At 45.0% G+C, this 13,130-nt stretch overlaps 1 protein-coding gene across 3 annotated transcripts in view; it reads right to left on the bottom strand.

Annotated features, from left to right (window-relative positions):
• The window catches only part of AGPAT1 (1-acylglycerol-3-phosphate O-acyltransferase 1), a 49,217-nt gene extending 39,862 nt beyond the window's left edge, over positions 1-9,355 (bottom strand). For 2 of the 3 annotated variants that reach the window (XM_061619730.1, XM_061619729.1), the window contains exon 1: positions 8,938-9,352. The gene's annotated coding sequence lies outside the window, so the exon portion shown is untranslated. Of the gene's footprint in view, positions 1-8,937 lie in introns of all 3 variants that reach the window. The other variant, XM_061619731.1, reaches the window with a different exon arrangement.
• Positions 9,356-13,130: the final 3,775 nt, after the last annotated feature.

The following is a 13,130-nucleotide window of genomic DNA, read 5'->3' as shown; positions in this document are numbered from 1 at the left end:
AGTACGGACATATTTACAGTAGCACCATTCCCGTTTACGCACGCTCGCTTTGCAAGAACGGACACTTAACGGCATGACGCCACCGCCCGATCAGTTTCCAACGACAAACTTTGTCTTAAAATAAGGCCTACTGTGTTTATTTTAGTTATAAATGTGTTATTTACATCAGTTATGCCCGTATATGACGATTGCAGTGCAGTATATGCATCGATAAGTGAAAAAAGCTAGTGCTTCCCTTTAAGTACTTTTTCGGTTTACGTACTCGCTCTGGACCCATTGCGTACGTTAATGCAGGCTATTCCTGTACTGTGTTTATGTATATGGATATTGTTCATGTATTTTGCTTTGTAAATTAATTTGATATGTTTTTCATTGTACTTTGTGTATTCTATTGTAAACCGCTTTGAGATCTTTCAGATAGTAAGCGGTCTATAAATGGAAATATAAATAAACAAACAAATAACCGTCTACATTAATAAAGACAGCGCAAATAGGTATCTACAAGAAACTGACAGTAAGCCATCCATGCAAATATGGAAAGGGAAAGTCAAAGGATGACAATTTAAACACCACATGGGGTGATGACGGAAAAGTTCTCAATATAAACTTACCCTATTCTGTTCCAGCTGAAGACTTTTCAGCCGCTGCTTCTAGCAGAAGAATAAAAGCAGCCTTGTAGTCTGGCAGTGACAGGGACAAGGAATAGTATGCAGGCAAGTGAGTGGGCAGAAGGGGTGTGTGTGTATGTGTGCCGGAGTATAATGCTCCTCCTCTGCCTCCAGCACAGAAATGTAGACTAGTAAAAAGAGGAGGGTTTTGCAGGAAAATAACAAAGCCCTGAACAGCTTAGGACCAGGGTATCTTATGGGTCACCTGAACCCTTATATCCCAATTTGATCACTGGGATCATCTCTAAGAGCATCACTGGTTGTTCCCTGAGTAGGTGAAGCTCATTTGACATTGACCCGAAACCGAGCCTTTCATGTCATCGGCCCAGACCTGTGGAATTCTCTTCCAATAGAGATTCAGCAGGTGCCTTCTGTTTTAACGTTTGGTGAGAGCCAGTGTGGTGCAGTGGTTAGTGCAGGGGTTCCCCAATTGTGGTCCATGGACGACCAGCAGTCCACGAGCGTCATTCAGGTGCTCTGCAGCACGTTTGGATTAAATATTCATATTGATTTTTAATTCTATTTCCATTGCTTCTTTTATTTCTTACGATGTATTTATTGTATTATAATTTGAATTCTGTGGCGATTAAAAAATACAATTAAAAATACTGTTATCTACCACAGCACATTACAGTTGCTATGACAGGTAGAAAAACATTAAGTGGTCCACCAAGACCATCAGCAATTTTCAAGTGGTCCATAAGGAAAAAAGTTCGGGAACCACTGGGTTAGTGTGCTGGACTAGGACTTGGGAGACTAGGGTTCGAATCCCCACTCAGCCATGAGCTTCACTGGGTGACCTTGGGCCAATAACCATCACTCAGCCTAACTCAGCACAGGATAATTGTGGGGATTAAATGAGGAGGGGGAGAACCATGTGTGCCACCCTGAGTTCCTTGGAAATAAATGCAATAAAATAAATAAATAAAAATTTAAAAATTCTTTATCACCAAGCTTATGTAATAGTTAAGCTGGCAATCTGTTTAAAACTTTATTGTGCATATATAATTGTTGTAAACTGCTCTGATTTTTTAAAATGAAACTGCAATATACAAGTATATTTTATAAATAAATAACTTTTGTGGGCTTATTTACACTGCTGAATAAAAAGGTAGCATGCATTTTATACTCTAATGTCAAACATAACCAAGGGATAATTCTAAAATGCGCTCAGGCTATAGCTATGGAGAATCTTGTGGGAAAGGCAGCTCCATCAATCACCAGAGCTCCCATTCAAAGTTTACACTGAAGGCCTACCAGTCAAAAAAGGATGCTCGAATCTTTAGAACAGCCCCCCCCAAATGCGACATTCACAAGCTCACACCCTTGTATGCTATGCTAATCAATATGGAATACTCTCTCTCTGTCACACACACACACACACACACTTTTGCACTTACCACTACAAATGTGGATTAGAATCTCAAGCTTGTTCAAATGTTAGTAACTATCAGGAACTGGCAGCCCAGATTCACTACCGTCCTAGACCCTCAATTGTCAGCCAGGAGCAAAATCATAAACAAAGTCTGTGACAGCCATACTTAGAAGGAAGCTGCTGGGAGAGGCAGTCTCCATCTCTCCCTACTGCCGTGCAAAAATGACCGGTGGAAATTGCGTCTCGCCCAACTAGAAGAATTTGTTGGAAAAGTAAAGCCACGGTGGGTGGATGTGAATATCTTTTTAGCCATCTTAATTGCAGCGCAGCTACTGACTCCTCTTGTTAACTAATACATATTAAAACTAAACATTTAATTATCTTCAGCACATACCCTATAGATATAGATGGATTGAGCCAAACTCTTGTGCGACTCAGAAGCTTGTTATCCTTGCCACACAATTTGCCTAATGAAGAAGGTAATTGGAGCCTTTTGGAATATTCATCTGAACTACCCAAAATTTCTTCTGTGGAAACCATCATACTGTAAAAAAGAAAGAAAGGAAAAAGGGGTATCTTCACTGCAGTACAGTAAACTCCACAGAACAATAGGCCTCTTCAACCACTCCCAAAGGAAGAAGAAAAAATACCTCTGGCACAGCTAGTATAATGCTCCATCTTGCACTATGCATTTCAAGCACTATCACGCCACTTTAAACTGTCAGGCTTCCCCCCCAGTCACGGGAACTGTAGTTTGTAGTTGTTAGGAGACCTATTCCCTTCACAGAGCTACAATTCCCAGGGTTCCCTGGGAAAAAGTATTGATTGTTAAGCCACTCTGGGGACTGTAGCTCAGTGAGGGAAATAGGAGTCTCCTAACAACTCTCAGCACCCTTAAACAACAGTTCCCAGGATTCCTTGGGGGAAGACATGACTGTTTAAAAGTGATATGATGATGCTAGTTTAAATGTATAGCATTAGATGGGGCGTAAATCTACCCTGTCATAATAATCATAATTAGAAAGCCCCCTCTCTCCAGTTTCCTCTTCCTATCTCATATTTTTACATCCCAGAAAAATCTCCCATGCCACCATGTGCAAAGACACCCACCTCCCATTCAACACACAAAGACTTCTACCAGGCAGTGATGTTGGGGATTGCCCAGGGGTCCCAAAACACATTTTCTTCTGCACCTTCCCCCTTTTTAAAAATCTTGTTTTTTAATCCCTTCACTTATAAGACAACTTGGCCACACTACAGAGTGCAGTACTGTAAGACTCAAGTCACCCACCATCTTAATTTACCCAGAGGCCCTTGCCTGAGTTTTAATATGTACATGACCTTGCAGGCAGGGCTGTGGAGTTGGAGTCATGGAGTTGGAGTCAGAAGCAATTTTGGGTGGAGTTGGAGTCGGTAGAAATGTACCGACTCCGATTCAAAATAAATTTTGATTGACAATTTTTTTAAAATATAAATTCACAATGTCAAAGAAGCTTCCTACGAAGTCAGCTGTATTTGAGCATTTCACCATAACTCAAGAGGGAAAACATTTTGTGTGTCAGTGTATGACACAGGACCCAGATGAAGACAAATGCTGTGATGCCAAGATCAGCGCATATTCAGGCAGCGATAAAAATGCTCCTACAAGAGCTTCCAATTTAAAAAGACATTTACAGCCCTTTCCAGGGCTGCGGAGTCGGACTCGTGGAGTTGGAAGCAATTTTGGGTGGAGTCGGAGGTTTCGTGTACTGACTCCACAGCCCTGCTTGCAGGTGAGGAGGAGGGCCCAATCCACATGCAGTGTATTGGGGTAAAAGTAGCCTGTTGGAATGCCACAGCCAGAGTAAATCCCACCAACCATTTTGTTCCCTAGCTCTCTGAGGCCCAGCTTCAATTTGCCTATATACGTATAAACTAGCACAGTGGTTCCTAAACTCCCCCCCCCGATCACGTGATGATGGCTCTTGCAGATCACTTCCTGATTTTTTGCCTGATGATTTTTAATTGTATTCTTGTTGCTTCTTTTACTTCTTACATTGTATCGTATTGTAGTACAGTCTGAATTCCATAGAATTCAAAATGCAAGGGTTCTGCACAGACAATTCGTGGACCACCTGAACGAAGCTTGTGGACCACTGGTCGTCCACAGACCACAGTTTGAGAAACCTTAAGCTAGCAAATGTACATTTTATTGATTAATTTGTAAGACTTCTTACCGCCCTTCACCATAAGGTCTGAGAGTAGGTTACAACAATAGAACACACAATTACAAAAACAAATAAAACCATTACAACTATAAGACACATAAAACTGTTCCAAATGGTACAGAACAAAACAATTTTACAGAAGTGCCTGTTGTGAATGTGTGTGCGAAGGGTTTTACATACATGGCAATGGCCCTCGCCTTTCTATCATCCCTCTTCTAGCTTTTTACCTCTACAGTTGTTGTTATGTGCCTGCAAGTCGATTACGACTTATGGCAACCCTATGAATCAGCAACCACTGTTATAAACCACCCTGTTCAGATCTTGTAAGTTCAGGTCTGTGACTTCCTTTATGGAATCAATCCATCTCTTGTTTGGCCTTCATCTTTTTCTACTCCCTTCTGTTTTCCCAGCATTATTGTCTTTTCTAGTGAATCCTGTCTTCTCATGATGTGTCCAAAGTGTGATAACCTCAGTTTCATCATTTTAGCTTCTAGTGATAGTTCTGGTTTAATTTGTTCCAGCACCTAATAATTAGTCTTTTTCACAGTCCATGGTATGCGCAAAGCTCTCCTCCAACACCACATTTCAAATGAGTTGATTTTTCTCTTATCTGCTTTTTCACTGTCCAACTTTCACATTCATACATCGAGACCAGGAATACCATGGTCTGAATGATCCTGACTATTTAGCGTTCAGTGATACATCTTTGCATTTGAGGACCTCTACAGTAGCCTTCATCAACTGGTGCCTTGAAGATGTTTTGGACTACAACTCCCATCAAGTGCCAGCTGGGGCTGATGGTTGTTGTAGATGAAAACATCTAGAGGGCATCAGGTTGATGAAGACAGACTTACACTGACAGCAAACTAGACAACCTCTTCCTCCCACATTCCTTGTAATTTCCCCTTTTGAGTCCTCTGAAAAAAAATCTCCCTTCTTAAAGAGCCACTGAGCTAACAAACAGTGCCAGGAAGGCCTTAATTCACATTGCAATTCCATCACACGCTTTCAATTCAATCCTGTTTTTACTCAGAAGTCAGTCCCTCCTTCAATTGGCCTTCTTTGACAAAAGCTCACACAGAATTGCAGCTGCTAGCTTTCGGTTTTTTGAGCCGTAGCTCAGTGGTAGAGCATCTGCTGTGCATGCAGGAGGCCCCAGGTTCAATCCCCAGCATCTCCAGGTAGGTGCTGGGCGGGTGCCCTGCCCCAAACCCTGGAAAGCTGCTTCTAGTTAACATAGCCAATACCAAGCTCTAGATGGATCAATGGTCTGACTTGGTATAAGGCACTTTCCTATGTCCTTAGCTTCAATCTTCCATCTACAGGATGGGAATAGCAACACTGACCTACCTTACAGCAGAGGAGTAGCTATCCAGATGTTGCTGGATGACAGGTCCTATCATTCCTGACCACTGGCCATGCTGGCTGGGCTGATGGGAGTCCAACAACATCTGGAGGACCATAGGTTCCCAAAGGATATTATAAGAATTGCTGAAATAATGTATGTGAAGCAGTATATAAATAGTAGAGCAGCATTGCCACTTTAGAATAATGGAAGGGGCCTATAAGGCCATCGAGTCCAACCCCATGTTCAATGCAGGAATCTAACGTAAAGCATACCCAACAGGTGGCTGTCCAGCTGCCTCCTGAATGCCTCCAGTGTTGGAGAGTCCACCATCCCCCTAGTGAATGGGTTCCATTGTCATACCGCACTAATCATTAGAAAGTTTTTTCTGATGTTCAGCCAAAATCTGGCTTTCTGTAACTTGAGCCCATTATTCCATGTCCTGCACTCTGGGACAATTGAGAAAAGATCCTGGCCCTCCTCTGTGTGACAACCTTTCAAGTACGTGAAGAGTGCTATCAGATCTCCCCTCAGGCTCCTCTTCTCAAGACTAAACATGTCCAGTTCTTTCAGTCTCTCCTCATACAGCTTTGTTTCCAGTCCCCTGATCATCACTGTTGCCCTCCTCTGAACCTGTTCCAGCTTGTCTGCATCCTACTTACAGTGCGGTGTCCAGAACTAAGATGAGGCCTAACTGGTGCCAAACAGAGGACAACTAGTACTTCATGCGATTTGGAAATTACACTTCTGTTAATGCAGCCTAAAATAGCATTTGCCTTTTGTGTAGCCACATTGCACTGTTGGCTCATATTCAGCTTGAATTCCAAGATCCTTCTTGCATGGAGTTCTGCTGAGCCACGTACACTTATAACTGTGCACTTGGTTTATTTTTCCAAGGTGTGCAGAGCTTTGCAGTTATCCTTGTTAAATTTCATTCTGTTGTTTTCAGCCCAGTGCTCCAGCCTATCAAAATCACTTTGAAGTTTCTGTCCTCCAGGGTATTAGGTACACCTCCCAATTTTGTATCATCTACAAATCTGATAAACCTTCCCTGCACCTCCTCATCCAAGTCATTAATAACAATGTTGAAGAGCACTAGGCCCAGGACTGAGCCCTGTGGTACCCCGCTCATTAACTCCCCCAATTTGAGAAGGAACCATTGATAAGCAATCGTTGAACAATTTTCTAGCCAACTGTGGATACATCTGATAGTTGTTCCATCTAGCCCACATCTTGCTAGCTAGCTAATCAAAATATCATGGGGCAGCTTGTCAAAAGCTTTGCTGAAGTCGAGATACATTCTGTCCACGGCATTCCCACTTTCTTCCCCAGTCTTGCAATGCAGCCAATCTAAATGCTCCACCAGGACGTCTCCCTTCCCCCCTCTCCATTTTGCAGGAAATACCAGAAGGAAGGAAACACACAGATTTTTCACTTCAGAATACTGCAAATCCCATTTCCAAGATCCCAGCCTTCCTTGGCATTAACAAATGTCAAAACTCTGCAGACTCTTCAGGACCAATTAATTCCTCAATGGTCTGTTTTGAAATACTCCATGTGGGAGGGCTTGGATCCAAGAGCTCTGGATTAAAGTCACCAGTTCATCCATAACAACTCAGACTCAGTTTCATCATTTGCTTAAATGAGGTTAGTAAGGGTTTCCCTCACAAGGCTGCTGGAAGGATGAAGAAGATCAAAGCCTTTGTAAGTCGTCGCTCGTAGTTCCCAGCATGGCACCATCATTAAACAGAACAGAAGAAAACAAGACAAAAGCTACTAAAGCAGGCATGGGGAACCTTTGGTCCTCCAGATGTTGCTGAACTACAACTCTCATCAGCTCAAGCATATGTGGCCAATGGCCAGGGATGATGGGAGTTGTAGTTCAGCAGCATCTGGAGGGTGAAAGGTTTCCCACACCTGCACTAAAGCAAAATCAGAAGTCTTTCCTCTCCTGCCATTGTAAAGATTAGCCTGGAACAAGCCAAGCACCTCGCAATCTCCCACAAAAATAGGGATGAGGAGGTTAAGGCCCTCCAGATGTTGTTGGACTCCAACTCCCATCAGCCCCAGCCAGCATGGCCAAAGGTCAGGAATGAGGGGGGAGTTGTAATCCAGGAACTTCTGGGGGGGCATAAGCCTCCCACCCCTGCTTTAGAGTTCCCCCAACCTGGTGCCTTCCAGACTACAACTCCCCTCATCCCTGACCATCGGCTATGCTCGCTGGAGCTGATATCCAACAACATCTAGTTGGGGTTAGCTGTCCTGTATTATAATTATATTGCTCAAGTTCCTCTTACCCTAGGCCCTTCTTCCCAAAAAATGGAAATGGACTGCCTTCAAGTCGATCCAGACTTATGGCGACCCTATGAATAGGGTTTTCATGGTAAGCGGTATTCAGAGGGAGTTTCCCAGTGCCTTCCTCTGAGGCTGGGAGGCAGTGACTGGCCCAAGGTCACCCAGTGCGCTTCATGGCTGTGTGGGGATTCGAACCCTTGCCTCCCCAGGTCATAGTCCAACACTCTAACACTAACCACAATGGCTCTCTCTTCTCAAAAGACACCGCTAAAAAACCCCACCCTAATATATTCAACTTCCAGCCTTTCAGGCGCATCCTATATCTGGCTCCATATTATGGCCATGTGCTGTTCCAGATTCCCTAAACCTCTCCCCCTTACACTAGGCCCCTCCTCCTCCCCCAAGACATCTATCAGGTAATGTCCTCCGCTTCCCTCCCATCACAAACACCCCAAATGTTCCTATATATTGCCCCTCTCATCTCCAGCAGCCCCAGTCCCATGATACTTCTCCCCCCAACCCACCCCCAAATTCTAACTCTCCTTACAAGTATCCTTGAAGAGCTCTTCTGAGTAGCGATCCCCAAACCATCTTTTTCTCCCCACCACAACCTATGCCTCTAAAGTCGTCTCCTTGGGAGAAACCCTCTCTGTCACCCCCTATTGTGATTTCCCTTGCAGACACCCCAAACCTGGCTGCACACAGACTTTTACTTTCCAGGCCACTCTAGATCCTCCACGTCACAAGGACCACCCCAAAAAAGCCTCTTTTCTCCCTCCTAAAAAGCTCCTTCCCCCATTACCTCCTAGCTTCCACTTTCAAAACACCCCCAAATTCTACCTCCCTGCCCCCTCACCCCCAAACTCTTAAACTCCCCCCTTACGAATGCACTCAACCCAATTTACACCTTCCGTCGCAAACACCCCGAATATCAGTCCTCCTCCTCCCACCCCAAATTACACCTCTTAGGGACTCTCCTCTCCCCCTCCAAGCCACCCTCTCCCATCCCTTACCTCCGGCACTCGCCCAACAGCTCCATCACCTTACCTGGCTGCGTGGGGGTCCCCTCCTGGGGGAGTAGGGCGGCGGCGGCGGCGGCGGGTGGGGGGCTCCTGAAGGCCCCTGCCCGGCTACCCCCCGCGCTTCCAGGGCCAGGCCATGGTGGTGGTGGAGCCGCTGCTTCAGGGATGCGCTGCAAAAAAGGAGGACAAGTGGAAGAGAGAAAACGGAGGTGGTGGTGGAGGGTGCAGAAAGAGGAGGAGGAGGAGGAACAGGAATCGGATGCTCAAGCCTGGCTGGCTGCTGATGGCTCTACCGGCGCGGGCCACTTCCTCAGGGCTGGGGTGGGTGCCAGAAAGGCAGGAAGTGGGGGGCAGCTGATGGGCAGACCCGGCCACCAATAGCAGCAGCTCCTTCCTCCTTTTTTTCCCTTCTCTCCTTCTCTCTCTCTCTCTCTCTCTCCCCCTCCCCACCCCGTGACCACTGCTCCTCCTACCCTTTGCTTTCCCTGCTGCGGGTGCTTCTCGCTTATTCTCGCTTTTCTCCACCCCCATCCAACTCCAGCCAACCCCCCCCCGGACCCTTTGCTTCCATTCATTCATTCTTTTCATTCATTCCTGGCACCCATCCACCCATCCCTCTTTTCCAACCCCTCCTCTATAGATAACTATAGATAGATAAACGGATAGATAGGCAGGCCATAAGAAATTAAGAGCGCAGTTCCAGGCATGTCTAGTCGGAAGAAAGTAACACGTTGGAATTAAGCCCTTATATGTTACCGGGGGGGGGGGGGGATATACATTGACAAATTTTAGGAAGAATTTTCTTTGTATGTATACTGCTTATCCTGTTAAATGTGTATATGTATACCAATATTTTTACTTGCTGTTATCTATACTATATTCATATCTTTGCTCATATTTAATCTGTATATATGCATATATTTATATTCTATACTCATATCTTTATTCATATCTAAGCAATTAAAGTGTTACATGCAAAACAAAAAGTAACTTGTTGAGTTCAATGGGGCTTACTCTCGGATAAGTGTGTTTCATAGGATTGCACCAAAACAGCATGGATCCTATGTGTTTTTACTCGAGTAGGCTCAACTTTGTTCTTCAATGGGGCTTACACTGTAGTCCACCCTTCACTAATGTGATACCCCTCAGATGTTGTAGGACTTCACATCATCCCCAGCCAGGCTGGGGCTGATGGAATTTGTAGACCAACAACATTGGGAGAACACCAGTTGACAAAGGCTGCCCTAGTAAAAGTGTGCTTGGGTTTGTGGGCAAAAGTGCATCAACAGCTTGCTAAGTGAGTCCCTCCAAGTGGCATCTGTAGTGGACATACTCCCACGTAAGTATGCTAAGGACTGGAGCTTGAATTATTCTATATTTTAATGGATGTCCAACATGTGATAAATGTTTGCATCACACATTTGAATGTTAACAATCCCAAATAGAATTTATGAATATTAACATAAGCACAGCCCAATACCTTATTAAAATCCATGCAACTGCAATAATGACATATTCTTCCTCTGTTACTCAGCCTTCATTTCCTTCCCATTCCTCTAATATGTGATCCGCAACATATATTTACAGCACATGGCTTCCCCCACAAAATCCTGGAAACTCTAGTGTCCCCATCACAGAGCTACAGTTCTCAGAACCCTTAACAAACTACTGTTCCCAGGATTCTTTGGGGAAAGCCATGTACTTTAAATGTGTGTTGAATACACTTTAAATGTATGATGTGAATCTGCCCATATATGTCTCCTTTTTCTCTGTTTCTAAATTGTAAGCTCAGGGCAGGAACCTATCTTGTCATTCGTTGTAAATTAACTTGTACATCTGCTTTCACCAACCTGATACCCCCCCCAAGTATTTTGGACTACAGCTGCCACCCGCCCCAAGCAGTATGGACATGCTGCTGAGGCTGATCTGGAGGGCACCAGGTTGGCAAAGGCTACTGTGCATAGATGGTGCTATCTAGCTATTTATTTATATATTAAAGAATTTATAAGCCACTTGTTTCATAAAAGTACATAAAGGCAGCGTACAACATACAAAGACATGAAAAATTAAAAACCAATAACATATTTGAAAACAATTAACAAAGGCATCAACAAATACTGCATAGTGGTTGGGGGGGGGAAAGAAATTTCATGATAAAAGGCCTGTGTAAAATGTTTGGTCTTCAAGAGACACCCGAAAGAGAAAAGGGATGGTTCCTGCCGAACCTCTATTGGTAGGGAGTTCCACAGGGCTGGGATAAAGAAATAATAATGCATACAGTGACTGTAAGGATGCAATCTCATGCACACTGATTGGGGAACAAGTCCCATAGAAACCAGCTAGACTTACTTCCAAGTAAACACGGCTGCCCAAACGTAGTTGTATAGAATTGCAGTCCAAGAAAATTTAATGGGGGAAAAAGAAAGAAAGGAATGGTAAATGATAAAGATAATGAAAGCAGAGCCAGCTCCAAATTTGAGGGGGCCCTCGGCAAAGTGCCCTCTGATGCACTCCCACCTAAGAACATAAGGAGAGCCCTGCTGGGTCAGGCTAGTGGCCCATCTAGTCCAGCATTCTGTTTTCAAAGTGGCTTACCAGATGCCTCTGAGAAGCCCACAAGCAGGACCTTAGTGGAACCATGCTTTTCTCACTTGTGACTCCCAGCAACTGGTATTCAGAGGCAGTTACCTGTGTCAGTGGACCCTGGCAAGCTTACCTAAAGGCAGTAGTGGGCCAACAGGCATGCTCCCTTGCCCAGCCACTCAGCACTGACCAGAGCATCAGAAAAGGGGAGGGGGTGGAGAGAGAGAGAGAGAGAGAGAGAGATGTAAAGAGGGGCTGGGGGCAAGCCTCAGAAGCTGCTTTAGGATACCGTGTGCTGATGTCAGGCCTGGATGAAAGCAACTAGAATGAGAAAGAATAAGACAGAAGGAAAGAGAAATATGGAGGAAACTGACATTTCAGCTAAGTTCCGAGGCTAGAAGTCTAATGTGTGTGTACCACTTTTGATGTACATATCATACAGGGATGCTAACACATTTTAATTTGTACACCATTCTCCAAATATGAAAAAATAGTCGGAGTCATTGGGGAAGGGGAAGCCAAGACCTGCTATATGACCTTCCGGGGCTTACAGTGCAATCCTACACATGCCTCTTCAGATGCAAGCCGAGCTGAGCTCAATGGGACTTACTCCCAAGTAAGTATATATAGCAGAGTTAGTGGGTGCCCTCCAGAAGTTTCTGGACTCAAACTCCTACCATCCCTGACCTTTGGCCATGCTGGCAGAGGCTGATGGGAGTTGGAGTCCCAACAACATCTGAGAGCACCACATTGGCTACCCTGAGTATATAGGATTGCAGCCATAATCCGTTTTGAAACATGAGTGCCAGCCTTCTCAAATTTGTGCATTCCAGATGCACTACAACTCCCATCAGTCCCAGCCAACAAGGGCAGTCGTCAGGGATGATGGGAGTTGTAGTCCAAAATGGTCTGGATGGCACCAGTTGGGGGGAAGGCTCATAGACTCTGTCTATCCTGTGCTACCCAGAATTTGAGCCCAATTGAGAGACTCTCATGCACCCAGAAACAACAGCAACAGAGCGATCCAAGTATCCCTTTGCCCCACATTGAGTTTCTCCACAGGCGCCATAGTCCCCACCGATTACACTGGGCATTTGCTGGAACTAAGGTGAGGAAGGAGAACCTCAGGGCTCTCTGTCACTCTAAGCCCTCAAGACTCTCACCAGGCCACACCTACTCTCTTCAGGCCACACCCCTCACTGCCCCTACTTATTTTGCACCCTCCTTGAATATTTTTGCCTAGCTGGAATGTGCTCTTGAACTCTGATAATGCCTCTTGGTTGCCTGAATGGAGGGCAGAAAGGGATGCTTGTGTGTGTGTGTGTGTGTGTGTGTGTGTGTGTGTGTGTGTGTGTGTGTGTGTGTGTGTGTGTGTGTGTGTGTGTGTGTGTGTGTGTGTGTGTGTGTGTGTGTGTGTGTGTGTGTGTGTGTGGAAACAAAACTATTATGTAATGGGAAAATTAACATGTGTTGCTCTGCCCACTTTTTCATCTTTCCCTACCCACCACTGGCATGGAAGGTTGCCCAGAAAGGAATGTGGCCCCTGTGCTTAAAAAGGTTCCCCACCCCTGGACCATGGAGAGCTGGTAGGACTGTGACAATGGCAGCGATTGTGATGGCTTTGGGTTGCCATAG

The sequence above is a fragment of the Rhineura floridana genome, chromosome 3, assembly GCF_030035675.1.
Source record: "Rhineura floridana isolate rRhiFlo1 chromosome 3, rRhiFlo1.hap2, whole genome shotgun sequence".
NCBI classification, from domain to species: Eukaryota; Metazoa; Chordata; class Lepidosauria; order Squamata; family Rhineuridae; genus Rhineura; species Rhineura floridana.
Note: the sequence above shows the minus strand (reverse complement) of the source record. Positions and strands in the feature narration are given on the sequence as shown.